At 46.1% G+C, this 26,391-nt stretch overlaps 1 long non-coding RNA gene across 3 annotated transcripts in view; it reads right to left on the bottom strand.

Moving 5' to 3' along the window:
• LOC103727025 overlaps positions 1-26,391 on the bottom strand; it is a 110,331-nt gene that overhangs the window by 77,734 nt on the left and 6,206 nt on the right. For all 3 annotated transcript variants that reach the window (XR_003848042.1, XR_003848044.1, XR_003848043.1), the window contains exon 2: positions 15,481-15,557. This is a non-coding gene — a long non-coding RNA (uncharacterized LOC103727025). The remainder of the gene's footprint in view (positions 1-15,480; positions 15,558-26,391) is intronic.

The following is a 26,391-nucleotide window of genomic DNA, read 5'->3' as shown; positions in this document are numbered from 1 at the left end:
ACTATGATATTTTGTGGGAAGTTTCTTTTCTGGTCCTGTCTATTTGGTGTTGTATGTGCTTCTTGTATCTGTATGTGATGGCTAATCCTGGGTGTCAACTTGACTGGATCTTGGATTAACTGAAGTGAGAGAGATCTTCTTGATTGGATCATCTGAAGCTAGAAGACACACCCTAAATGTGGGTGTTACCTTCTGATGGCAGCCTATATAAAAGGCCATGGCAGAGGAGAACGCCTGGCTTCTTGCTGCTTGCCTTCTCTCTCACTGGTGAGTGCGTCTTGCTGCTGTAGACGGAAGACTAGCTGATCTTTTGGAATTTGTCAGACCTTCAACGCCAGATTGGGACTACTGAGACATCCAGCCTTTTGGACTGAGAAACTACGGATTCTCAGCCTCTCCAGTGTGGTGCAGCCATTGTTGGACTACTCAGACTCTATCTGTGAGCTAAGCTGATAATTCTCTCTCTATATATACACACACACACACACACACATATGTATTCATTCTACCGGTTTTGTTTCTTTGGAGAACCCTGACTAATATACCCCCACACAGATTCAAATATATACACACTCACATTTGCACATTCATGTATACTCCAATACACATACACACTTACATACTCATATGCACATGTACACATACATGCACATGTACATATGCACATGCTCACACACTCAATACACACATTCACATACTCAGATACACACAGTCACACATACACACATATGTACACTCATGCACACTCACACACATTCACATACACACACATTCAGCTCTCAACCTGCAGCCCAAGCCCTCCTGGTCTCAGGAAGATAAACAAGGTAACTTCCCAGGGAAACCCTTGGTTTTCTCTTGAACCCTTGATCTTGACTTGGTATATCTAATTTTATTTTCCAGGACTTCCCACTAGTAGTTAAGACCCACTAGTAGTTAACATTTTTCTGTCCTTGAAATAACATTAGATAAGCAAAGCTAGAGACTTTCAACACATTTTTGGAAAATAAAAAACAGCAGTTTCCCAGTATTGAGTCATGAATGAGTTGTCCTACCACAAACACAACACATAGGGATTCACTCCTCGCCTTGCAGGGCTCCTGACTTTGGAGGAGGTCTTCAATTGCAGCCAAGCTGACTTTCTGTCTTCCGTCACCATCCCTTATAGGAAATCATTTCCGGATACACTACCAAACACAGCACCTTGACTGCAGATGCCCTTAGTTGCCTTCTCATCTGTCATGTTGGATGGTGGAAAGGACACATCCCCAGGGGAGGGAGAGATACATGGTGTTGGTCTGTTTCACTGCTGCTTTGGCAGAGGCCAGCGCCCTGTTCAGGTGCTCCCTGTCTCCTAGATTTTCCATGCTTTAGACTTAGGTGTATTTGCACTGAAGAATACTCAAACCATGCAGGAAAAGCCAAAGCACATTACAGTGGTCCAGATGTCAGAACCTATTCCTTACGGATGGGCTCTTATTCTTCCCACATTCTACTCAGTCTAAAACCCTCTCCTACAAACTTGTCCACCCTGCATTCTTTCCTCGGGCTTTTATTTTTCCTAGAATAAAATTTCCCCTTTGGGCTGGTAAAATGACTCAGTGGGTAAAAATGCTTGCTGGGCAAGTCTGACAACCTGAGTTTGATCCCTGGAACCCACGTAAAGGTAGAAAGAGAGAGTGACTCCACAAAGTAATCCCCTCTGACCTCCACACATAGAACATTCTCTCTCTCTCTCTCTCTCTCTCTCTCTCTCTCTCTCTCTCTCTCTCAATAAAGGTTTTAAAAAGATCTCCCCAAGAATCTCCTTGGCTCTCTCCACAGGTCTGCTCTCTCCCTAACCATTCCAGAATGTGGCCTGCCTTCCTGCACTCTTCCAAACACCTTTCCCTGTACCTCTTTGCTCTTGTCATGGTATTTGTCATTTTATGGCATTCTGTCTAGTTCCTGTGTTTACTGTTTGCTTTCTTTTATCTTCATGCCTTGGGAGATATACGCTCCATGAGAGCAGAGGTCTTTGAGTTTTTCATTATTAATCTATCTCAGAGGCTTAGGGTAATGCCAGGTAACAGGCTGTCAAGAAGTGCTGACTGAATGAACTCGAAGGTAAAAGTACCACACACTGGTGATGGACTTCAGATCGTCCTGAGTTGTATGTCCACCCCAACACACAGAGCTGTTCCTGTGCCTCCTGCTTTCCTCCCAACTTTGATTCTCAGCCCTCTTTGGTCCATTTTCTTCTGCCCATTTCACATTCTGTGACCACACTGGGAACAAGTGCTCCTGGCCTCCTACTTCCTGGTTCATTTCTGTAGCAGATGGAGGGAATCCATCGCTGCTCAGTTTTCTTCTTTACTGGCCTACTAACCCTCCACTTCCACTCTGGTCTTTTGAGTCTGCATGTCACCTGGGTCTGCCTGAGGGTTGGGCTCTCCTACTAGACAACAGCCTTCTCAGAGAGAAGCTCAGAGAGGCCTTTCTAGGAAAATGTGGACCCTCAGAAGAGGTAAAGTTTTTGAATGCATCTTCATCTAGTGTTGCCAGCAATACCTGAATGCATTTAAATCAGTAGCAGCAAGCTCTTCATTCCATCAGAAAAGAAGTTTAATAAAGACCGTGATGCATAAATATGCCTCCCTTTGTTCTGAATGTCAGAACTAACCTTGAATTTGCTCATCACTATGACAAGAGCAAACAACATAAAAACCAGAAGCCACAATGATGACAAACAGTCCCCAAACTGTGATGTGTTTTAGAGAAAAACTCTCCTAGTCTAACTGTTTCTGACAGAAAAAAACAAAAATCTAATGAAACTTTACTTTTCAGCAGCTACTCAATCTCAAAGCCAGGGAGCCATCTCTTAGACTGTCAATAGTCATACTATCAAGTTTATAACATGGGATGTTTCAGACCAAGGGGAGTTGTGGAACACCTGCCAGCTCATCACACCTGTGAAACGTCAGCACTTGAGTTCCTGCATGCTACCCACCAGTCCCACCATGTAAGACCTGCTTGTCTTCAGCAACGTGGCCTATTCTCAATCACTTCACCCCACAGCATAATAATGTCTGGTGTGCATTTTGTGACCACTTGCACACGTGAGAGTGCATTTACACCCCTAACCCAACTTTACCACGTAACCACATAGGGAAAGAGCATTACTGTCCACAGTTCAGTGTAGAAGATTAACATGGAAGGGAGTATGGAAGACTGCGTAGCTGGTATATCATAAGTCAAGTTCAAGCCCAGGCATTGGAATTCACATCAACTGCTCATCTCTGCTGCCTGCCTTGTTCCTCAGTCTCCAGTGCTCTTAACTCCCAGCTGACACTTCTGTGGATGAGTTACTTTCTTGCTATCAGCATGCTTTTCCTCATCCTAAGGCTATAGGCTATGCTGTTCCATCTAAGGATGTGCAATATAGTTCAGGTTCAGACCCCGATGAGCATCCTCTGGATAGCCTCCTTCCTCCTCTGTGCTCTAGACAAAGGTTTTGAATGTTGCTTACTATAGCATTCCATAGTCACTAACTTATGAACTTCTCTCCTACGGTACCTTCAGGATGAGAGCTGTGCCTTATTCAGTTCAGTTACCCCAGAATTCAGCCCAGTACCTGATAAGGAAGGTTTGAAATAGAGACATGCAAATGAATGACAATAGTGCCCATAAGAAGAGGGAGCATCTCTCGGGGTTCACGTCCTGGTCCACTGGTCCCAGCACAGCCACACAGAGCCCTCTAGGCTTATCAACAGGGTCATACCTTGCACTAACTACTCAGAGGGCACCTCTCCATAATCTAAAGTCTTGGAGATTCCAGAGCACTGCTGCTTCATATGTCTTTGGGGAATCTCAACAGAGAAGAGAAATTTATCATGCTGAGAAGGACTGGGACAGAGCAATGGAGAGAACTGCAGAGAAAGCAGGGGAGGAGCCAGAGCACGAGGAGCAGCACTAGCAATGCATCTTACCTGACAGAACCTGAAAGTCTGTGTGCTAAGAGAACTGGCCTCAGTGCTTAGAGGAGGAATGACAGCACAGCAAGCAGGAAGGCACCCGTTTCAGTCGGTAATGGCCTCTCTGTGCACAGCTGCTCAAGCTTCCTGAACCATAGTCCAAAGATGGTTAGCTTTGAGCCATAAATCCACACTCTAAATCCCTTTTCCAGTTAGACATACAGACACAGATACACATACCTAGAACCAAGCTCAAATATCTATCACATTGATGTGGCTCGGATCACTCTCTGCCACCTATGCAAACCATCTACGTTCAAGGGGTGTTTTATGTCCCCTGCGTCCAGTGGAGTTCTTGAGGATACAAACCTGATTAATGTGCTTCCTGCCTGCATGGAATTCTCTCAGTCAAGGGGACCCAACAAACCTACCCAACTCTTAGGGTCATAACAAGTTCTATAAGAGAGATGCTGTAGCTTAAAGGCCTATCTAAGGATACCAGATCTCCCAGTGACAAGTGTGTGTTAATATGGACCTAGAAACATAAGAACAACTTTGGGCTGGTTTCCTGGCTCTCTACCCTGTCAGGACCCACTCTTGGGAAGACTTAGTATGATCTCCCAAGAATAGGAAGTCAACAAGGACACAGAAAGCAGAGACAAGGCCCAGGTCGCTTCTGGGTTGGAACTGGAGCTGATGTTTGTCCACTGCAGCACAACAGGGACTGAGGCCACCTCATAGCAGTCCTGATGACCCACGACATTGGAGGAGGCAGGTGTACTGAATGTCTAGAACAGTGCCTGGATGAAATCACCCACACCACCTTGGTCTGCATAACAGTTTCATTTTATACTCTTTCCTGTTGCCATTAAACTTGCTCTCCATTGCCAACACCTCCCTGTTCCCAGCCTTGGCACCAACAATACATACAAGGACTTCAGTATGATGTAAATTATGGACTAGGACAGCATCCCGTGGCACTGGGGGGGGCGGGGTCAGGATTTAGATGCCGAACACTACCTAACCTCTCAAGCAGAGAGCAAGTGGGGAAAACAGTGGGAAGCCACAGTGTCCAGGGATTTGGAGACACAGCATGTGGGAGCGAGAATCCAATGGACATGCCTGCAGTGGGACATGGAGGCTTGAACTGATCCAACTGCATCTCTGCTGGCTTTCTTGGCACCTGGGCCCTCATCTTGGGATGCTGTCACTGCAGAGTAGACAGTATTCATTCTATTGCTGAAAGGCAGGGAAGACCCTGGCCACCTCTTCTATCTGAACTCTGTTGGAATTCCTGGAACATGACATATGTGCAGTGATTTCTGAGGGTCTTGAATTCCAAGAATACACTAAACACTGAGCACTGACAGTTGAGACTCAGATAAGCATTGTCCTAGTTACTTTTCATTGCTGTGATTAAAACACTGACAAAAACCAACTTGGGAAGGAAAGGGTTTATTTTATCTCACATCTCCCAAGTCACAGTTCATCTCTGAGGGATGTCACGGATGAAACTCAGGGCAGGAACTTGGAGGCAGGAGCTGAAGCACAGACCATGGAGGAACGCTGCTCACTGACTTCCTCCTCTCCTCCATGTACATCCTTCTTTATTATAAAACACAGGCCCACCCGCACAGGGTGCTGCTACCCACAGTGGGCTGGGCCCTTCCGCAGCACTCCGTGGTGAAGAAAGTGCCCACAGACATGGCCACAGGCCAGTCCAATGGAGGAAGTTCCCTCTACCCAGGTTTGTCAAGTTGACAACTGAAGCACATGCATTGATACAGCTGTCCCAGCCTTTGGCCTGAGAACCAATAGGCCTGTTTTTACAGAACTGCCTCCTCTGTGCTAGCACTGGGGCTTCTCAACACTCAGCTACAGCAAACATGATCTACCTCCTCTGTCTGTAGTCCATTTTCCCAGAAGTTCCCTGGGCATGGTTGCCTTCTTCCAACATGAAGCATTTCCATTACTGGTGCGTGATATTAGCCAAACTGCAGGATGATTTCTGGCAAGCTACATGTACTCCCTTATGCAGCCCAGACAAGGACATTTGTTAGCTACTTGGGGCCACTGGTGACCCATCTTTGACACTTTAGGATATTTGAGTGAAAGAAAGTAAAAACCAATTATAAGAATCAACAGTGGCGCCTTCAGTGCCACTCTCTGAGGAAGAAAGAAGTGCCCCTTGTCTTACCTAGTTATTTACAATTGATCATCCCCACCTTGAAACCTTTGAGACGAAGCTGGGATACGAACCAGAAAGTCAGTAGAAGTAAGGCTTTTTTTGTCTAAGTTCCTGGTGCTGGGCATGGAGACTGTTTCCATGACAAAATAAATAATCTGATAGTTACAGTGAACATATTTTCAAAAATGTAAAAATTGAACATATGGTATGACAAGTACTTTGGGAAACATAAGAAAAAAAGCATTTGCACAAGGGTTGTTTCTGAATCATCTTTGGCCTGTGGTCACTTTCATACACTGCCCCTGCTAAAGAGAAATACAGAACATACACTTGGGATAAACCAATTAACACAAATCACTAACTGCAACTACTGCTAACATACAGGGCCATGTAAAAAGAAGGTGTCAGCATCCTCAGCTGAGGCCCTGGATGACCTGACCGCTAAGTAAGCGGCTCCTAGGTTTCAGCATCCTGTAGACAAGGAGCAGGATCAGAAGCTGATGACTTAAAGGGAAATTTTTGCACACTGTCCTCCCAGAGAGCTGACCCTTCTCTGTACAGTTTGGACAAGAATAAAGCAACATCTTTCTTTGCTTACCTAAGAATTTTTCTTTCTCATCTGGAAAATGTGTATTGAGTGCTCAATACTTACACATTTACTTCTATAACCCTCTCTCTCTCTCACACACACACACACATGTACACACACACACACACACACACACTTCCACCATAGCCCCTCTCTCTCCCTCTTTGTGTGTTTTCACACTTCTATCACAACCTATCTCTGTCTCAGTCTCTTTCTCACATACACACTTCCATCACTTTTTCTCTCTTTCTCTCTCTCTCATACACACACTCTTCTATCATAGCCTATCTCTGTCTGTCTCTCTGTGTGTCTCTGTGTGTGTGTCTCTCTCTCATACATATTTCCATCATAATCTCTCTCTGACACACACACACACTTCCATCACAGCTTCTTCCTATCTGTATCTCTCCCCCCCCCACATACACACCACACACACACACACACACACACACACACATTTGCAAGCATGTGACAAGGATATAGAAACTCCATTTGGTGGCAGCTCCTGGGAGGGCTGCAAATGGAGCCAAATTTGCATAGGATGCCAGACAAGCCCTCCGGCCCCTGAAACTTCACACCTGTCTCCTGCCAGTACCCAAAATGCCATCTGCTTCCCCAGGAAAGCCAGACATAAGGCCCTTTTTAAATGGATTTGGTAGACGATGAGAAATCCTGGCATGGGGAGCCTTAATTGCTGGAAAAGAACTCCATGGTACATAACATACAGTTTCAGGCAGATCCGGAAGAAAAGGCCCTGGGCAGAGCCTTTTACAAACTTCAGGGTAATGGTTGGGACCTGCAAAAGGGAAACTATTTAAGGACTCAACCTAGTCCCAAATTATTCTCACTGCCAAGAACTCTTCAGAGTTCTGTGTGGCAGTAGGAACCACAGTAAAGGGAATACGGGGCATCAGGGCTCTATTTCTTCATCTATTACATGCTGAATTTGAGATGCTCTTCTGGTGGTTTTGCTACCACCTCACATAAACAATTGCATTCATTCATTCATGCTACTCTAAAAGATGATTCTAGCTCCAGTTGATAGAGCACAGTAGAAGGAAACTCCCCTCCAGGGCCCTGAGCAGAACCTGACACAGGGAGATTTGTGAAGAGTGAGCTGAGTTCCAGGATGGCCGTGAGCAGGAGGACAGATGAGAGTGGAGTCCTCAAAGGTAACAGTGCTTATGTTGGGGCTGCAGGGTCGCTGGTGCACCACAGACTGAGCAGTGTCCTGGCCTGCAGCCTCTGCCACCCAAATAGCACAAACACAAATGTCTCCATGGTAGCATGCTCCTGGTGGTCAAAACCACCTCCACTGAGAACTGCTGGAACCTGGGATATCCTGAGGTCTCATCGAGTCCATTAGAGGGTGTGTGGAAGATGGGCGGCATACAACACAGCAGAGTCTCCCTGATGCCCAGGAAGTTAGGTCTCCAGTCGGAGCACAATCTGTGGATGGGGAAGTATTCCTACCTGAGCACTGTGGTCACTCCAGCACACAGCTGAACCTGGCCCAGGACTGAGAGTGTGAGACACAAGCTGCCACCCGTCTCCCCGCCCAGACCTGGGCTTCTTGTGCCAATGGCTGTGCCTGTGTTGGCAGCAGGGGCAGGAAGGAGATCTTCAGAAAACTAATAAAATAAATGACTAAATAAATGGAACCTCTTGTCTAAAGAATGCACAGATAAGATAAATCATTTTGAGTCCTGGGAAAATTATCTCTACCATCCTGCCCCGGTTTCTCCATTCAGCCAGAAAACACTTTAATTTATCTTGTGAAATTTTTCATTCTCTAGACGAGCACTAAGTATTTTTTCTTCTTTTAATATCCCTCTCTCCTCAAAGGTGGGTTGGCTCCCAGCTCATTGGAATAAAAGCTCCATTAGCCTCAGAGCATGTAAGGCTTGTGGAGTTGGCTTGGATTCAGGGCCAGCAGAGGATAAAGAAACCTGACACTCATTCTTCTCGTAATTAGAGTTTGTAAAATAAACTGCGTGCATTTCATTAGGGAATGGATCCATCAGGCCCAGGACAGGGCAGGAATCCCTGCTCACAGCACCAATCTTTTGTCTCAAATTAACCCCCAGCTGATAAAAGAAGTTTCCTATGGGGTCACTGGGGAAACATTCCTGTATCCCACACCCAGGCCTTCATGCTTGTTAGTCTCTGGGCCCAGCTGGCTCATGTCCAGCACACATCACTCTTCTTGCACAAGGTACATATGCTCTAAGTCCCCAGCATCCCTGAAACATACATGCAGGCACCCACCCTCAGTCCACAGGCCCTGTTTTCCAGAAAGCTGGCCAGCAGCATGACAAGCAACAACACAGATTAGATGGCTGATTGGAAATCATCAGAATAATCTGTGATCGGGAAATAAATTCTCTTTGAAAGAAAATAGACATCTCCTAAATTTCAATTGTGGCTCTTCACTGTATTAGCCTCTTCTTCTAGTGATCTGAGCCAATCAAAAGTCCGGGAAATTTCTATGTTCTTGGATCTCCTGATGGTCGACACAAGTCAATGTAGTTTCCTTATGTCACAGCTCTCTGCTCTCCCTCACTGTGGCTATATCAACATCAGCATCAACACTCTCTAACTGGCATCTGCCCCGTCCACCTGGAAGTTCCCTGAAAGATGCCGCATGTCTGATGAACAAGGTGGAAGGAAAGGTATTGAGGAATAAGCCCGCTGAGACAGCAGACATGCCCTCCACTGACCTCCAGATTATCTCTCAGGGAAGAGGCAGGAGTAAAGTGTGAGGATGCTGGGAAGGGGAACCCAGGATTGTCTGTGGTAGGCAAGAGCAGCCCTAGAGCAGTGGGTGAAGTCGTGGGTGCTTGAGAACGGAGGTGTTCATCCAGAGGTGACAAAGAGCAGTCTGCTGTTTCCCCTCATCAAATGTTTGCAGGAATCTAAGGTTTGTGCCCAGTCCTGACAAGAAAGGCATCTGTGACAGTATCAGCAACAAGGGCTTCCTGGGGTGGAAAGTTGTGCTGTAGATAGAGACTGCGAAATGCAAAGCCTGCAGCTGAGCACAGAGCAGCAGCAGAGCTACATCCTGGCCCAAGGTCAGGGTGATGGAGGGGAGGGCTAGCAGGTACCTGGCTATGACCAGTGGCCCAGTTCTTCAACCCTGCTGTCTCCAGTGTAAACATGCTACAAATGGCCCATATATTTTCCTGTAGTCCTGGTAGATACAGTGCAATATGTTTTATTTCCCGTGTCACCAATGGTAGTGTGTGTGTTTGGGCGTGCTTACGTGTATTTCCTTGGCCATCTGCCCCGTGGGAAGGTTTCCAGAGATGTTTCCACAAGTCCGGAAGCTTCAGTGGTGACAGAGATCAGGCAGAGACAGCTTTTGAGGCTGGGAGGGGCCCGTTCACGCCTGTGCCTTTTCTTCTCTATGAACTCAGCTATTTGGCATCTATGACGTCCCTCCCTTGAAGCTCGTCCCTCCCTTGAAGCTCACTGCAGAGCCTGTGCACAACTTCTCTGCCTGCTGCTCTCTGCACACCTCCCCTCCCCCTCTTCAGCCCTCGGATTCCCTGTGCTCCTTCCCCCTCCGGCTTCGATTTCATTGAGTTTATTGGCATGACCAATGCTGCCAAAGCCAATAGCACTGAGCCTTAGTGTCTGGGGATGGATTTCACAGTGGGAAGGGTGACTGGGGCCTCAGACCACATTCCTACTGCAGGCTTCTGCCTCTGTCTGAGGTGGTGGCAGGCTGCCAGGGACCTTGCTCACTTGGGTTTCCAGTCTCGGCTGACTCACCAGCCCTGTCTCCAGACAGAGAGAACATTCTAAGGATGGTAGAGGTCAGTTCTGCAGCTTGAGGTCTAAGAGAGAAGGGAATCTGGGCATCTGAGTAGCTGCTTATAAACAGATCCTGCACTGTCCTGTGCCTGTACCCACTACACTGTTACACCCCAGCTCCTGAAGATGCAAATTCAGTCGAGGTCATAGTCACCATCCAGAGTGACAAAAACAGGTGGTTCTCAGCCCAGTTACACCAGATTGGGAAGGGTCCTTGAGAAGTTGCCTAAACAAATGAGAACTGTGCTTTTTTACCTAGCACACACACACACACAGACACAAAGAGACAGACAGATATGCACATACAGACACAGACATACACACATGCACACACACACCAGAAATACACATGTATAGATACATAGACACACACAGGCACACACAGATAGACACAGAGACACACAATTTAGAGAATCTCAGGCAATCACACTTCCACTTCAAATGAATTTTAACTAAGATATTCTCCTTCTACCAATGAGTATAATGAACTCTCTCAAACACTGCCCACATGCACACGCATGTACACACACACACACACACACACACACACACACACACAGACACATGCTTCATCAGCATAGCAGTCTTTTCCCCTACAGGGTACCTTAGCTGATGGAAATTTCTATTTGCAATGAAAATCAACTTGGGAAAACGTCACGGCAAGGGATTGTTTTTCTCCCCTGGCTGCCCCAAGATTGATCTGATCCACAGGGTGCCCCAGATCATTGCATTTGGTAATTTCATTCTGCTTATGATCTATTTCTTATACAATCAATATGATAAATGTTCCAGAGAGCAAAGTGGGTTACAGCCGACACTGGAGAAGTGAGGCAGAGACGAAGCGCAGGACTGCCATGCTGTGAGTCTCATGAAGCAGAAAAGCAATTCGGTCAGACTAGAGGCTGCAGACAAGGCAGTAGATCCTGGGTGACAGATACAAAGGATGTGACTCCATTTTCCCCCAGCAAGAGGGCAAGTGCCTTCCTCATGTCTTCATCCCAGCTCTCAGGAACCCACACTTAGCACGCGTAAAGGGGTTGGGTGGGAGACAGGTTACTGGTGGCAAGCCCTCTCTTCCTGTCTCAGCCTGTCTATAAGTACTGCTGTTTCTAAAGCAGAAATACAAGAGGATCAGGCATCCAACCAACAGAGACTCACAGGGACAAGGCAGGGCCCCCTGAGCCACGTGCACCCATCACCTTCCCAGGTAGTAACAGTCAGGCTCACTGTGTGCAGCTCCTTTGTTCCACATGTTCCCATGTGTCTCGGCGTCCTTCAGCCAGCCACTGGATTCCCTGCATCAAGGTGCTATCATCTGTAAAGGGGATCAGTTATATTGCTGCGGCAGCAGCTGCTATTGCTACTGAGAAGTGTTTTCATAAGGATAGAACAATGTAAATAACTTCTAAAAGCACACAGTGTGCTGAAGTGCACAGAGCTGGCAGTGGCTATGAAACCTCTAAAAGGACAAAGCAAAGTCCTTGCCCGCAGAAAGATTGCAGACGGACAGGTAAAATGGTCAGCATCTGAAAACAGAGCTGTGAGCTGTGAGACAAGGCAGGAGCACAGCACCCAGGGTTAGGAAGCAGCATGGTCAAAGATCTGCCCCCAACACTAACTTGAACAAATTCCTTCCCACTCTGGGCCTCAGTTTCTCAGACGTTCACAAGGAAGTGGGTGATGCTGTGACACCCTGAGCCCTTGTGTGGATGCAGATGCTGTAGAGAAATCTGAGCTTTAGAAGGGGACAGATCATTGCTGGCTTTCAGGCGGGGAGGGCATGTTGCAGCAGAATAGAAAGGCAGGGTATTGCATATGTGAAAATTGACCTCACCAAGTCCCCCAGACAGGAGAAAGCAAGTCCCAGTCAAGCGTGTTCAAACAGGCTCAGTAGCCAGGAAAGGAGCCTGGGAGGAAATGAAGAGGCCTGGGGGATGCCTGGGACTCAGAGCCCTTGTCTGTCCAGAAATGAGGGAAGGCGGGGGGGGGGGGAGAAGAGAGTGAATGTGACAGTGGGCTGGGTGGGATCCTCACAGTAGAGTAGAGGGGCCTGGCCTGTTGCCTCTCACCCTCCATCTGCATCCTGAGCACTATAGCCCTCAGGGAACTGTCTCAGGGGGAGAGCTCTGTCACCCCAAGTCTGCTGTTTCTGGTGCCCTTTCAGGAAATGAACTTTGAAGTTTACTGATCCCTCCCAGACACTTTCCCCTTTACTGCAGAAAGCCCGAGGCTGAAGGAGGGGAGCTGTGGGCAGGCTGTCACAGAAGGATGGATTCCAGCAACACTGCTCTGGAGATGCCCTAGCTCCTGAGTGTCCTGTGGACTGCAGAAAGGAGTAGACAGAAGGATCTTCCCATTTTCCCTGCTAGATGGCACTGATTATGAAATCATCACCAGGAATCAACACCAAAGGCAGGGCAGTAGTTATGATCTCAACCATCTGTAGCCCATGTCTGAGCAGTCAGTTCAGCTCACCAGGCCCATTCCCAATGGCTCAGGTTTATCAAAGGCATGTCATACATTCTAATCAGGTGGTCATTCTTTCACTAATGAATATGTTTGTTTTCACCCCCTGGGAAAAGGAGTCCCAAGGCATTCAAGTATGCTTCCTTTCCCTGTGGCTGAGATGACCAAGGCCTGTCCAGGGTCACATGGGTGGTAATTAGATGAGTCCTGGGTACAAGTCAGTTTGGAAGGTCCAAGATCTTCTTATGGAGATTGAGACCCAGGTAGGAGGAGAGCCAGGTGGACAAGGTGCAGTTGGTAGCATATTGAGAAAAGAAATGAACATTTAAAATCTGAGAACTGCTCATTTTAGTCAAAGCCTTCTCATTTCATCCCTTCCCAAATCTCTCAGTATGTGTGAAATTCAGAAGGGAATGACAGTGGTGTCAAGGGTCAAGGATCAAAACCTGTACTGTGACCTACATGAGCTCCACACTATCAGTGAGAGGGTCATCAAAAAAGAAAGAGAATTTTATGGGTTTGCAATCTCATAAAAACGGAAAAATATAGGCCCTCCTCATCCTCCCTACAGTCCCTCCCCATCATCCCTACAGCCCCTTCCCATCTTCCCTACAGGCCCTCACCATCCTCCCTACAGGCCCTCCCCATCCTCCCTACAGGCCCTCGCCATCCTCCTTAGAAGCCCTCCCCATTCTCTCTGTAGACCCTCTCCACCCTCCCCAGAAGTCCTCCCCATCCTTCTCCCTACAGGTTCTCCCCACCCTTCCTATAGGTCTTCTCCATCTTCCCTACAAGTCCTCTCCATCCTCCTCCTTCTGAGATATTTTCTACTGACTTCTTAAACTTCTCTGAGTTCTCAGCCTTGAAAGACATCTGACTTTTTCTTTGCCAGCAGTCTGGATTGCTCTTTGTGTGAGTTATGAGTTCAAGTCACATGGGAAATGAAAGCCTATTTCTGAGGCATTTATACAAGTGCTGGACAGTACCCCTGCTGGTTCCACTTGTGTGTAATTCACGAATGTGTGTGTGTGTGTACGCACCTGTGTGTGTGTCTCTGCTGGTACCATTTGCCTATGATTCGTGTGTGTGTGTGTGTGTGTGTGTGTGTGTGTGTGTGTGTAGTGTGTGTATGCAGTATGTTTATATACACACCTGTCAGTGTCTCTGCTGGTATCACTTGCCTGTGATTTTTGAGTGTGTGCATGTGTGTATCCAGATGTGCATGCGTGCATGTGCATGTGGCACCAGAGCTAAACCTCATTTGTTGTTTCTTAGGCCCCATCCACTTTGTTGTTTTTGACACAGGGTCTCTCCCTGGGTTAGAATTCACCAACTCTGCTAGGCTGTCAGTCCAGAAAGCACCAGGAATTTTCCTGTCTCTGTCTCCCTAGCACTGGGATTACAAGTGAATGCCACCATGCTTGTAGGTTCTGGGGGGTCAAACCCACGTTTTTACCAACAGAGCCATCTTCCAGCCCTTGCCTGAGATTCTTATCAATTCTCCCAATACACTTAGCCACTGTTCCTTTCAGCATATTCTCAATGTTTTCAAAAGTAGTCAAATACCAAAAATCAAAGGGAATTTTCCAATGGAAAGACTTCCAAAATTACCAAAGATTTGAATTACCTTCCCATAATTGGAAAAGTCCTACCAAATAGCAGAGAAGTGATCTCTCTTTTTCCCTGGCTTGCCAACTGAAACACCGTCTGCCTCTAATGCAAAGCTGTCACGAGGCCATTCCCAGTGAGCTCAACCCCGTAATTGGAAGCAGTCCTGCCTCACCTTTGGTCTTGAGTATTTTCATCATTGGTCTATTAGAGCCAAGACATACATTTTGCCAAGGAAAACTTTCCTTTGGAACTTCCATCTTATCCAAACAGAGAATTGGAGTTGACTCTTGGCAGCTCCAAAGATGGTTCTGAGCTATGAAAAACAATACATTATGTATCACCCAACAAATGTGCTGTCCCCAGTTTGAACAATGAAGGCTTGCACATGAACCTATCCTCTTATGAGTAACTGGTCAAGCCAAGGCACCTGTTACAACTGCAGAACCAGGTATACTACCCCTGAGAGTCACCTGCCCTGTTCCTTTGAACATGATCCCAAATCCTTCCCCTCAGAAACATGTGCAGCCAAAGGGCAGGAAATGTTAGCATGAAGGGAAGAGCTACCTGCAGAGAATTTCATTTTCATTCTGAGAAGGGACACGTTCATGTTGCAAATATTGCAGAACTGCAGTTTCTGAAAGGTTGTGTACACCTTAGAAGCAAGACATCTTCAAGGCAGTGCCTACTTCCTTGGGACTGGAGGGAGTCATCACGAAGAGAGCAGTAATGAGAACATTTTGGAACTAGTTCCACCAATGATCTGACAGGAGAAATGAAGCATTTTCTATCCACAGAACAGGCAGGAGTTGAGCAAAGGGAAGAACAGCCTTTTCTGAGGGACGTGAGGCTCTGTGACTCACCTGCCTTTCAGACCTCAAGGCTCCCATGCTGGTCCAGCCTCAGTTGTTGGTTTCTTCCCTTGCTGCCTTCACAGCTCCTGGAGGGAAAGAATTGCTATGTAAACTTTTCAGGATACTCACTTTGATGGGAAAAAAATTTAGTACCACAGACTCTCACCATGCAACCTTAAGGCCTACTTAGTCAGACTGCCTGCCTCATGCTTGAATGCCCACACAGTAGAGTACTAGACCAGCCTACCGCCAGTGACAAGATAGTCACTACCCATAGCACAGCTAGAGATGCTGGGCTGCACAGGGCCAGGTAACTCAAGGTAGATAAGCCAGCTTTGCCTATTTGAGCAGGAGGGCTGTTGATCAAGGCTTAGACTGCCTGGAGTTAGAATTCCTGGATTCAAGTCCTGGCTCAACTTCTTGTTCCTAGATGACTTTGGGGAAGGGCTTTGACCTGCCTGTCTGCTTCAGTTCCCCATTTGCTGCCTGTAAGGCTAAAATGAGATTATATGAATAAAACAGCCAATATGTTGTTTGGGATGTCTGTTTACTCACTCTCACTTAGAGCTTGTATAGATCATTCTCATTAAAAATGTTTTACTATAATTTATTATAAATTTATGCAAAAGAGCAGATAATCAGTATACTAAGCACTCATATTTAAATGGTATAACAAATGCCTTTGTGCCCATAAAGATCAACACATGGCATCCATTTTTATTTTGGCTTTATTATTTGTTGTTTTTGTTTGCTTGTTTTTGTTCTGAGTCAGAGTCTTATTCTATACCCCAGGCTGGCTTTGAACTTGTATGCTCCTCCTGCCTCAGCCTTCCATGCTAACCCATGGTCATCCTTGCTTTATCTAGACCCACCCTCTTTACTCACATCCCTGATTAAATTTTAAAGATATTTTTAAATTATATGTATATATGTGGGGGTTGTCCATACGTGAGTCCAGAAGAAGGCATCAGATCCCCTTGAGCCAGAGTTATAGTGAGTCACCTAATGTGGGTGCTGCCATCCTCTGTCAGAGCAGTCCATGCTCTTAACCACTGGACCATCTCTTCAGTCCCATCCTTGATTATTTTTAAGGAAATTATGTTTGATCTTTTAGTATTTCAGTATTTATTTCAAAATGAGAGTCTAAAAATAACTTCAATATCAGTCTTCCCTAAAATATTAAAAATATTCATATTAAATAGCAGTCATTGATTCCTTTCTCCTCTCTCCCTCTCTCTCTCTCTTTTCTCTTTCCCTCCCTTCTCAGGAGTCAGATGAAAAGTCTATATATCACAATTGATCAGTGCCTTGAGCCTCTTTGCATCTACAAGCATCTTCTCCAGTTGTTCAGTATTTTTCCCCTTGCCAGGATTTCACTGTGAAATTGGATCATTCATTGACTAGTTTTTGATGGCTTTTGTTTTATTGATATGTATAATTCAACATGTTCTTCTGCACCCTGTTTCTTATAGCTTGGTAATCAGATCTACAGGCTTGATTTATGCATGTTCAATTACCTGGAGAGAATACGTCACAGTCATGTCTGTGTCTGAATCAGGGCCACAGAACTTCCTTGTGTCTATCTCTGATGTATGATGTAGGCAACATCAATGGCCTTTGCCTAAATATATTACCTCATCGTCGGGTTGCCAAATCAGACACATGATTTCCATTTACATTTGAAACTTAATCAACAAAAGATTGCTTAACATAATAAGCAATATTTCATGGAACATACAGTACATGATTATTTACTGCTTATATGAAATCCATGGTTAACCAGGAATCTTCATGTTTTTAATGCTAAATTTTATCCTGCTAAACTCTGAGATTTCAAAGTGACAATTTTTAAGTTGATTATTCATTCGTTGCCTAAATATGGTAATGAAGAGAAACTTCCCTATCACATGTGTAGTGTAGTATAGGTGATATAAGAAACACAAAATGAATGCTTGATTTTATTTACCAGTTTTAAAAATAGTGAGATAGTCCCCTCAGTGGCTAGCAGAGAGAGAATCATGAACTCATCACGTAAATTCCGTCCTTAGTTATCCCATCCCTGATCAGTAGCAATCTGCTCTAGATGACCCTGGAGGCCTTTCCATGTGACACTGGTAGTGTATGATATTTAGTTTGCTTTCTGGTGTGAAAGTTTGTATATTTCCTTGTCTGAATCTACAATCAGAGATTTCTTCAGGAAATGTTATATGTTAGGTGCTTTTATGACTTGACTAAAATATCCAGAAGGACAATTTAAGGGAGGAAAGGTTTGCTTAGCTCACAGTTTCAGTCCTTGGTCACTTGATGGCTCAGTCCTTGGTCACATAGCCACATGCACTTATGCAGAACTGGCTGGCAATCAGTGTATGTGGCAGGGAAGCTTTGTCACAGAGGAGGAGCCAGAGAAAGGAGGCACACAGGAAAGGGCCAGGATGAAGAATAGTCCAAAGGACATGCTCCTAGTGACCTATTTCTTCCCACTAGGCCCTCTCCTACCTCTCGCTGCTTCAATCATATCATTATGTTATGAATCCATCAAGGGATTCATCCATTGATTAGGTCAGAGCTCTCTCTCAACCTAGCTGCCTCGGGGCACACCCTCACCAACATGCCCAGAGATGTGCTAGGCGTTTCTTAATCAAATCAAGTCAGCAATCAAAATTAGCCACTATACTCCTGATTCCTGTATCTTTGCGGGTGGGGGGGTGTAACTATGCTGTCTTGTTTTGTTTATCTTTCATTGGTTTATCTTTCCTATGTAACGACTTCAGCAAATAAAGATCTATTTATAACATTTCACCTCTCAGGCTTCAAGGTTATGAGCTGAGCAGAGTACTCCCCACACAGACTCCAGACAGTCTTAGCCTGCCTGTCAGTACCACAGTCACACTGTCCGAGCCCAGTAAGCACCATTCTCACTCCTCACTTCCCTTTGTGAGTGTCTGAGAGTCACCTGATTCTAGTTCCCTTTGATATCCAGTAGGCAAGGAGGAAACATTCACAGTAACTTCTTTTAAATCCACAAAAGAGAACCCACTGGGCTGCTCCCTGCCTTGGGGCAGCCCACTCCAATCTTTGTTAGATGGTGCTGGAGAGATGGCTCAGCTATCAAAAGCACTTGCTGCTCTTGCAAAGGACCTGGATTTGGTTCCTAGCACCCACATTGGATGGCTCACAGCTGCCTGTCCATTTCCACAAAATTCAATGCTCTCTTCTGGGCTCTGTGAGTATTACACACCTGTGGTGCACTTCCATCCATGCAGCTAACCTCTCAAGACAGTATCTGTTGTGTTAAGCTTCAGTAGATAGACTTCTGCTTAAATTGTCCAAGTTTCTTGACTGAATTCTTTCCTTAAAAAGGTAAGAACCCCAAGACCCACCCCTTTCCCCCTAATGCTTCTATTCCTCGTGTCTGTCTTCTTTGGTTGCAAAAGTTGCTAGAATTTCCTGGAAAGCCAAGACCAGATCAGCCCTTGAACACCTGCACATTTTTTTAAATATTCCATACAAAGTTCGGTATGGTGGCACACACCCTTAATCCCAGCACTCAGGAGGCAGAGGCAAGCAGATCTCTGTGAGATGGAGGCTACCCAGTCTACATAGTAAGTTCCAGGCCAGCTGGGGCTATAGGGAGACCCTGTCTCAAAAAGACTGTGTGTGTGTGTGTGTGTGTGTGTGTGTGTGTGTGTGTGTGTGTGTGTGTATTCCATACAGTCATAGTCTCGATGAAAATTTGTTGGGTCGGGTGCATAGATCCATGTTTCTTCACCCTGGATAAGCATCCAAATTATCTACATGTTTTTTACAGCTTTTGTAAAAGTGTACAATTTGCCAAGATCTATCCATGAACCATAGGCTGTCCAGAAGAGAGCACCAAAACTTGAGTTAAACGATCAAACTTACTTCTATGATATAGGCAGTGAGTCAGCTATTGACCAAGACCACAGCTGTCCTGGAGATGTGCAGATACTGAGGCCATGCCGATGAGTATTCCTTAAGATTGTCCCCTTAGCTGTCTCAGTACAATTCTGCTGGCAAAACTGGGAGGAAAATTTAGCTAGTCTTTTTATTTATCCTGGTGGTTTTCTTCAGAAAAAAAAACAAAAAAACAAAAAAAAACCATAAGAACTTTGGAGAGTGGGATTCCTGCCTTTGAAAGAGAACCGGTTGCATATAAAGGTTAATTACTTTTTTAGGTCACACAGTCTGTCAACACCTAGGAGAAAGTTAGTTTGGTGATCTGCTAGCCCAGAGTTCGGTATACCATTAGTAAAATAGTTGGTTCCTTTTTTCTATGCCTAGGATGGCCCTAAGGCAGAAATAGTAGGTACCTCCCCAACCTTCCAAGGGCACATTCTCAGTCTCAGACAAGACTCTCTGTGACCCAAAGGCAGTTCACAGCAGTGCTCAGATGGGTGTGGAAGTGTCTTGCCTCCAGGTCTGTCTTGGGCAGCAGCAGGACAACCGCAACTGCCCTTGGCCTCCAGGATACTACATTGGAATGCTATGCACGAAGGCAAGCTGGATTTGTTGACATCTAGTATCAACCAAATGGCCTAATACCTCATTTCTGCAACTCTAAAGCACAAGACTGGTCTCACTTACATTTGCTGAGTTTAAGAACAATGGTTCTTCCCTTTCCCACACATGTGTCTCAGAAGTCATATCCAGTGTGAGCTGAGAGGGTCAGGTAGAGTGGGCAAGAAAGGATTATCCCCTCCTCCCATAGTAGCTTTAAATGAGCTCTTGCATTTGATTTTTCCTGGTCATCTAGCAGAAAAAAAAAGCAATGGGTGGGTGGGAAGGCTGGGGACAGGGGTCCCCTGGAGTAGCAGCACAATTGGCCTCCTCTGAGTCTGTCTTTTCACTCTCATTCCCAGGGTGCAGTGGGCCGGAGATAGTCTAATTGGTGTCCTGGTGGACAGAGATGGCGGTAGACTCCATAGAAATAGGGCTTAGGTTTGGGTCATTGTGTGGCTCCACATGCTGCCTGCCATTTGTTGAGCTCTTGCCCACTGTGCAAGCTAGAGGCAAAGACTGGAAGACATCTCCTTGGAATATCTGGCTACTTTGCAAAGCTCTGGGGAGGGAGACCATCATGGTAATTGAATGTAACAATTAAACCCATCATATCCTTTTGAATCATAGGCAACAGGTACACACACACACACACACACACACACACACACACACTCGCCTGGGCAATGTTATGTTCTCTCCAGGGCTCCCTCCAGCCTCTTTGCTTTCACTGTGTGAAGCAGAGCACAACCTGTTCAGGCCACAAGGCCAAGGCTATGAGGGGTGGGCAGGCATGCTGGTGACCATGAATGTGTGCAGCTCACTGGGAGGCTTTGAAGGCAGAGTCCTACACAGATGCTAATCACGAACCTTCTGGGTCTTTCACTAAGATGCACACTAAACTGTGATGGGGTGGGAGCAGGCCAGCTGCTCATTGTGGCTCCATTAGAAAAAGCATCAGCTGTAGAGAAGAAGCTTCTGCTCCAGGTTTTCTGAAATATCACTGCTTCCACCAGATCGAGATTTTAAAGGAAAACAGGCTAGAATTTAAGACTCTGCTAGGCTAAGACAGCTATAAAAATAAAATAGTATTCACAGTTATTGGTTCTACATTCTTTAAAAGCTACAAGCTGGTAAACAGCCTCTGATTGGATGGATACAAAGAGATAAGAATAGCCACTCACTGAACTGACAGAAGACATAATAGTAATGGAGGTGTAGTCCAGTTGAATTGTGTCCCCAAAAAGCATGTCCAAGTCCTTATGGGTACTTTAAATGTGACATTATTTGAAAAGAGGGTCTTTGTAGGTGTTATATCAAGTGAGAATGGGGTCTTAGTGGGCTAGGGTGGCCTTAAATCTGTTGACTGGTGTCCTAGCAGGAAGGGATATGAACATACCACAGAAAGGAGAGACAGCTGTGTGAAGAGAAGAGCAATGCTTGACTGTGGCTGCCATCAGATGCTGGAAGTCAAACAGGATTCTTCCTAGAACTTTTCCAGGGAGCATGACCCTGCTCAGAACCACACTTCTTGTTTGTAGCTTCCAGATGTATGAGAGAATGAACTGTTGTTGAGCCACTCAGGGTGTGATCATCTGCTGCAGAGTTCTAGGAGATTCCCTGTCCTGGAGGAGCTCTTAAGACTCCAGTAAGCTGCAGTCTTAGATCGGGGGAGGTTATACACAAACGCTTCATAGGTTCGTTTCCTCTGTCAACTGTACAATTTTAGGCAGGGTAAGTTCATCTTCTAAGCCTCAGTTTCCTTATTTGAAACCAAGGACAAACACATTGCTGCTGAAGAGTTTGATAGCCAGGGGGTTGGAGGAACACATCATTTTATGCTAATACTCGGGGTCCAAAGGTGTTCTCTAACAATCACTGTCCCATTCAGGAAGCATAACTGGAGCCAGGAATTCAATAACCATCAGGACCAAGGACACAGACATCCCAACAGTGCTTGTGATGGTGGCTGGAACTGTGGTGACCTGTCTCACTCAATGTGATGTTCTGAAATCCAAACTATACCAAAGTGCAATGCCTCTTGTGCCATAAGAGGAGAGAGCTGAGGCTATCTGGCTTCCACAGGGCCACATTTCAGCCTACAGACAGAATGGTAACTGCAGTAACTTCCCTACAAGTAGCAGTTGTCCTTGCTGCAGACACTGTGGCCTGCAGGCTTCTCATTCAATTCTCGTTGCTTCTCTAGGATGGTCCATTTTATGGACCTTTTTTTGCAGTTGAGAACGTGAGGTCAGAGTTCAAGTAGCTTCCTGAGACCATATTGGAGTGAGCCCCAGAGCAGAAGTCAACCCCCCCTGGAATCCATCCATGCTCCAACACCACAGTGAAGGCAATAGCCTTCTTAGTGCATGCCGCCCTGTTGTCTGTAAGCACAGGATAACCTGGACAATGGTTGCTTGCTCTACATATGATTGTTATTAATAATAGCTGTTAATCATAATTATTACATTAAGAGAAGTGAGGGTGACTCGAAAGCTTATCTGAAGCACACAGGTGATTCACAGGCCCTGGAAGAAGTAGGCATAGAAACTGTAAAGCAATGAATAATGCTGTTCTAGCAGAGAGTCTTTAGGAGTTCATCCTTCCACCGGGAATAGAGAACAGAGCTGCGTTTAAACAAAGAGGGGGCACACCCTGATGGAGACCCATCAAGCAGAGAAACCTAAGGAGTCTCTGATGTCCCAAAGGAGACATCTTGCCCTAGCCACTGGGCATGCCATAGGCAAGTCACCTAATCTTCCCAAGTGTCCTCACTCTTCTTGTCTCAGAAATGACTTTTTAAAAGATGATCAGTTATTTTTTAATGAAAGAATTACCATAGTAAGTGTCAATATCTACAGATGATATGCGATTAGTAGCAGAGTACAAGGGAGAGCACATGATTGTTCTAGTTTCTTTTCAATTGCTGTGACAAAACTCTGACCAATACCAACTTGGGGAGGAAAGGGTTTGTCTTACATCTCCTGGGTCACAGTTCATCAGGGAGCCCAAGGTAGGAACTCTGGGCAGGAACCTGGAGGTAGGAGCTGAAGCACAGGCCATGGAGGAACACTGCTTACTGACTTGTTCACCTGGCCGGTGTTCAATCTGCTTTCTTATACAATACAGGCCCACCTGCCCAGGGGTGGCACCACCCACAGTAGGCTGGGCCCTCCCACATCACTCAACAATCAAGATGATGCCCCACAGATATGACCACAGGCCAGTCCAATGGAGGAAATTCCCCAGTTGCTCCCTCTACCCAGGTGTGTCAAGTTGACAACCAAAGCTGTCCAGCTCAATGATGCTCTTAATCATATGTGGTTTTAAAGATGGAGCTCAAGATTAAAGATAATAAAATTAAAGAAATTACTTTTCAAAAAAACAGCAGATACTACTAGGGACCTATAAGTCAACAAATATTTATTAAATGATTGCTCTTTGTACCAGGCTCACAGTGGAAAGGATCTAGGTATGAATTCTTTTTGTTAGTTTCTGTGATGGTTGTTTTGAGACAAAGATTTCACTATGTAGGCCTAATGGCCTAGATGTCACTATATAAACCAGACTGGGCTCAAGCTTGTTGGGTGAGTGTCTCTATCTCTCAAGTGCTGGGCTTATAGGTTTGTGCCACCACATTCAGCCAGGTGTAAATCCTTGAACACTAGACAACTCTGAGCCGGAGCTGGAAAGGTAAGTCCTCATTGGGGTGAACTTGGAAAAGTCCTAAGGTACTTCTGGCTCTGGACAGTCATGGAAAGGGGGTGCCATCTTCCAGATTGCAACAGCAATGGGTAGAAGGTGCGTTGGCCTTTTCCAGGGATTGAAGGGTCGGGGAGAAAGTGAAAGAAATCATACAGGGACAGAAGGTCGACCACGACTACGAAAAGTGTTGAAAGACGGCCTTCGATCCTCTGATATTATGGCTATGGGGTGTTATTTTTAGTCAAGGGAAGAAAAATGAAAAGAATGCACGCTGCTCACCCAACATCAGGACATTCAGTCCCTCTGTGATTGTCCTTCATGAAAATGCTCTCCAGCAAGAGAGAAAGAATGATTAAGGGGAAAAATAACTAGAGCCACATTCATTTCAGCTCCTCTGAAGCACAGCAGGAGGAAGTGTCTGTGTTTGCCAAACTCCAGAAAGAGACACAATTGACAAGAGGCGGGAGTGGAGAGGCAAGGCAGGAGAGGGTGTGAGGAGGAGGGGCCTCTTGTTTTATTCTCCCCAGAAGACAAGGTAAATAATGGAGAGGTGTGGTGCACGGAGGGGAAATTACTCTGACAGGGCCCTTTCAGGGAGGAAAATGGAACTAAACACAAGAGCCATTATTCCTGATCTCTCATTCAACTCCCCATTTACATGGGGGCTCCCCAGAGCTGATGCTCCCCCTTTGCTGTCATAAGTAGTCATTGACTGGAGCCGATCATTTCAAAATAATGGCCTGCAATTCTTCCATTGTCATGATTAACACAGAGTAATAATTATTAGCCTCACTGACAACAGCAGAGAGGAGGAGGAAGGCTGCCAGGCTACCCAGTTTTCTGGAGCCTGGAAAGTTCACTGTTGGTCCACCAGAGGGTGTGATGTCCAGGAGACCACAGAGGCTTTCTCTGCATCTTCTCCAGGCCTGGGTGCCCACTATCCTCTTCATGGGCCGGGGTTGGGCCTCAGTCATCCCAGGACTTTGTGCAATAAGACTGAAACAGGAATTCCAAAGAGAGGGAGAGGCTGCCCAGGAGCCGTGGGGGGTGGGCAGTGGAGAAGAAAGGTGAATCTGTGCTTTTGGATCACCCCATATTCCATATTCTTGGCCTTAGAAACACCAGGCACTATTGTCAGCAGAATGGATCGAAGGGGCTGCAGCCACCCATGACTCAGGAAGATTCATAACAGCTGAGCCCTGTGCAGGAGCATTTATCAAAGGCAGGCATGAGAGAAATCATCTGACTTGAGAGGATTCAGAGGCGAGATCCTATTTCTCAGCTCTATCCCTGGATTGCACACTGCTCTCCATTCCTTAGGCACCAAGTTTTGAAGGCAGGGAAGGAGTCTTTCTGAGGTTTGGACATGGACATACTTTCTCTGTTCTCCACAGAAACTGACTGAGGTAATGGCCAGGTGGAAGGAGCCTGGAGCCCCAGGCCCGGCTTTAGGCAGAAAGTCAGGAGGGAGGAGGCTGTGGAAGTTGGTCACACAGCCAATGGCAGAGTGAGGACTCACATCCAGCCTCCTGGATCTGGGGCTAGGGTCTCCAACCTCTTTTTTCCTCCCCACTTCAGTTCATTCTTTTCCTTGGAAGCCATTCCCCCGAAACAGTAGGGGAGAGAAGGGAGGAAAGCTGGACCTGAAGATGGAAACAGACCTACCTTTTTTGATCTTTGTCCCTCAGAATCCCCAGCAAGAGACCATTTTACAGAAGGAATAATACTGAGCTTGGTATTTAACTGGCAAGGAGGAGAGACCTAAGACTGGACCTTTCTAGGCATTCAAAACTTAGACTGTGACAATTAACTGTTTGATGCTGTCAGTAGTGATGTGCCAAGAACTTGTGCCATTTCTGGATTTCTTTCTAGTCTCTAGTAAGTTACACCCTGTCCTAAATTTACAACCTGCAGCCTGTCTCTGTGCTTTGCACCTAGGTGTCAGGGTATTTGATTTATTTAAGCAGGATGTTTATTTTTTCCTGGGGCCAGGGACTTTACTCTCTACCAGCCTCCTGGGGGTGGGGGCAGGCCCTCCTACCCTGAAGGCCCTGCTCAGCCCCAATCTGTCTGGCTTGAGGCCTCCCAGATTCTTCCCTGGCTGTAGTTTGTAGTTCACAGTGAGTCACAGCAGACCAGAGACAGACCCCTGGAGTAGAGTGGAGCCATTCCAATGAGTCCCTGCTGTCAATCTCATCACACTCAGGGCTCTGGTCCCAGGAAGGGCCTGGCACTGGGTGAGATAGTTCAGATATCAGTCAGGAAGGAGCTGAGGGCCGAGAGGTTGAATGGTCTGTCCCAGAAGAGCTTGTAGTCAGAGGAAATTCTTCCGCTGTCTGTCTTTCTTTCTCCCCTAATTAGGAGGAGCAGTGAGTTCAATTCTGCTGGGGTTTGTAGGGCACAGATGCAATCAAGGCAAAGTCAGACATGGCATTTTGCTCACTGGGCTCCCTGCAGATTCCCACAAAGATGGTCTGGCATGCTCTGTCTGAGGAGTGGGGGCACCACACATTGCACCCAATTATCCCATTATTTTGAAAGGCAGGCATGGCCATGTATGTGGTCTTGTGCAGAGTAAAGGTGACATAAGCTAGTGGAGCTCTGTATGTGGTAGCAACTCCTTTGCCTGGAGACAACTCTTTGTTAAACACACACCCTGTAAAATTGGGTGAATTGACCTCATTAGTATGATTGTTT

This window comes from Nannospalax galili, unplaced genomic scaffold (assembly GCF_000622305.1).
Source record: "Nannospalax galili isolate Female #2095 unplaced genomic scaffold, S.galili_v1.0 scaffold648, whole genome shotgun sequence".
Lineage (NCBI taxonomy): Eukaryota > Metazoa > Chordata > Mammalia > Rodentia > Spalacidae > Nannospalax > Nannospalax galili.
This window is presented reverse-complemented; position numbering and strand designations above follow the sequence as displayed.